This window comes from Camelus dromedarius, unplaced genomic scaffold, assembly GCF_036321535.1.
Source record: "Camelus dromedarius isolate mCamDro1 unplaced genomic scaffold, mCamDro1.pat HAP1_SCAFFOLD_17, whole genome shotgun sequence".
Taxonomy (NCBI): domain Eukaryota; kingdom Metazoa; phylum Chordata; class Mammalia; order Artiodactyla; family Camelidae; genus Camelus; species Camelus dromedarius.
In genome coordinates, this window is record NW_026989792.1 from 30291 (window position 1) to 33319 (window position 3029).

The following is a 3029-nucleotide window of genomic DNA, read 5'->3' on the forward strand; positions in this document are numbered from 1 at the left end:
TCACTTTTCTCTTCTTCCCTTATCTACTCTTTTCTCTCTCTTTCTATTTCTCCATCCAGATAGTTGACATAATCAAAGTGCCAGTATTCTTCCAGTTCCTAAGGTTTTCCTATTTTTTTGCATTTTTTTCAAGCCATAATTGACTTTCATCATTTTAGCAAAGCATCAGGAGACAGTATTATAGGAAGTGCAGTTGGCATTGATACAACCCCATTTCTGGATGAAAGAAACAGTGTTTTTAAGGATATATGGCTTACAGCTGGTACACAGAAAAAGACTACAGATACTGACAGAGAAAAATAAACAGCAATAAAAAATAGATATATTAAAACCCAAATACCACTTTTTATGTTATCCTTGGATTATTTTAATGGGGTATACAATGCACACTAAGTATATATTACACACACACACACACACACACACACAGAGTATAAATCTTGCCATGAACAGAACATGGTTATGACAATAGAAACACAGATCATAGAATGAAGATGCTATCCAGAGTTTTTCATTTAAAGAGTACATAAAACTAAGCATACATTAAGGGAAAATTATACCTAAAACAAATTTACACTTAAATAGTTAAAGGTTTTAATTAAAACTTATAGAAATACAGTTTTTAAAATCAAGCAAGTAAAGGTTATTATTCATATTTTACCCCTTAAATGATTTGTTAAACATATTGACTCTGAATCTTTAATGAAGGAATTCTCTTATAACTTTCTAGAGCCATTATTGCCATTACTTCCTTTTCTCCCATATCCAATCAATGATCAATCCCTGAAACTCACTCTTCAAGCTTTAGCCAACCAGCTCCTCCACGGCCAGCCCATAATCCAAATCGCTGGGACCTCTTACCTGTACCACCATGCTGGGCTTCTAAGTGGGCTCCCTTGCCTACCGTCTTCACAGCAGCCAGAGGAATCTGCAAAAACATAAATCTGGTCATCTGCTCCAAAGTGTAACACTTCTCAGTAACTTCTCATTATACTTGAGGTAATAGCCCAACAGTTTAATCCCGTCTATGCAAGTGAACCTGTTCATTTTCTCTGACATCATCTTCTCACATCTGTTTTATGTTGACTTCTCCTTCCCACCCCCACTGTACTTCAGTTGAATATTCTCAACAGATCTGTCTTCCAGGCAACCCATCTTATTTTCTCATGGGTCTAATATTTGATTTGAGATACTACATGTCATTCAAAAAGTCTTACATACTTTAATAAACTTAATTCACTGGTGAAATTACCTGTCTGTTCATCTCTGCCATTTATTTACTCTATTTTCTTGAATACATTAATAATAATGCCTTTCAAGTCCTGGTTTGGTATTTCAGTATCTAGATTTCTTAATGGTCCATTCCTCTTTACCTTCTTTTTCTCCTGTTTTTAGCAATATATTTCTGTTTTTTGACATGTCTAGAAATTATTTTAATGAATGTTACATCCTATTTTCATTTTTTAGGAATCTGGGTTATGTTACTTTTCTTGAAGAAAGTTTTGCCCTTCTCCCTGCTAGAGAATGACTACTTTACTTCCATCATGTCTGCGCTAAACCAGACTCAGGTTAAGTTTTTGTTAAGGCTTCACTGTGCCTCTCTCTCACCTTTGTTCCTAGAGTGTAGCTAACCACATTCCTCTTTCTGTCATTAAACTATTATTTTATTTGCACTGCTTCATTTTCTTTATTAAATAAGAAGTAAGTCAGACACATAAAGAAGGGATGTTGGCATGTCCAGTGCACACTATTGGAATCTGTTTTAAAGAGTCCTGCCTTCCTGTGTTCTTTTTATTTCCAGATTTACTGAGATACAATTGACATATAAGACTGGTATATTTTTTTATAAGTTTAAGGTATACAAAATGATGATTTGATTCACAAAAATACTGTGAAATTATGACCCCGATGAACTTAGTTAACACATCACCTCACATAATTACATTTGTCTGCATGTGGGATGAGAACGTTTAAGATCTACTGTCTTAGCAAATTTCAAGAATGTAATATGGTGTACGTCACACTGAATATTAGATCTTCAGACTTATTCATTTTATAACTGGAATTTTTTACCCTTTGACCAACATCTACTCATTTCCCCCACCTGCCAGGACCTGTCAACCACCATTTTACTCTCTGTTTCTTTAGACAAGGAAACAACATAAGTGTCTATCAATGGATGAATGGATAAAGAAAATTGTACATACACGCATATATGTATGGAATATTATTCAGCCATGAGAAAGTCAGAAATCCTGCCATTTGTGACAACATGGGTGAAATTGAGGGCATTATAATGCTAAGTGAATTAAATCAGAAAAAGACAACTACTGTATGATCTCAATTATATATGGAATTGAAAAGCAAAAACAAAAACAAAATAAAAGCACATTCTTTAAAAGGGAAGCTTGATATGTTTAAAGGGAATTCTTCCTCTTCCTCCAGTGGGTCCTGAACTACAATCTCAGGGTTCTTGGCAGTGCAAGCATGTTAAAAAAAAATGCTGTTGTTCTTTCCATATATTCTGCTTCCACTTCTTAGTTGCCTTCTGATACAAGTTCATACTTAGACAAATAACTTATAAGAAAATTATCAGCGCATCAGCAGCCCTGCAAATCTTTAGTATATTTACTTTGGTCTGTCTGAGCTTTGTGAATCTCCATCCTGCAACCATGAATTCTGCCCAGACAAAGCTGACAGCTCCTAATCACTTGCCAGTATTGAGAGGATTGGTAACTTCCTTTAGAAAGAGAAGGTGCCAGTCACCAAAAATCTCTATGTGCTTCTGTTCTCTCCAGAATCTTACCCTACCCTTCATAGGTACATTTAAGGCCAACATTAAATGTTTTTAATCCATACATGTGAAATGCACAATAAATGTGGGCTTTTCTTTTTACTACTACTACTGTTACTACAATACTATCAACATCATTATTACCCTGTTTGTTCAAACCACACTACTTTCTGGAACAGATAAAATAGAACTCCAAGTACTATTGTGAGTAGCTCACTTTTTCATATCAAATATA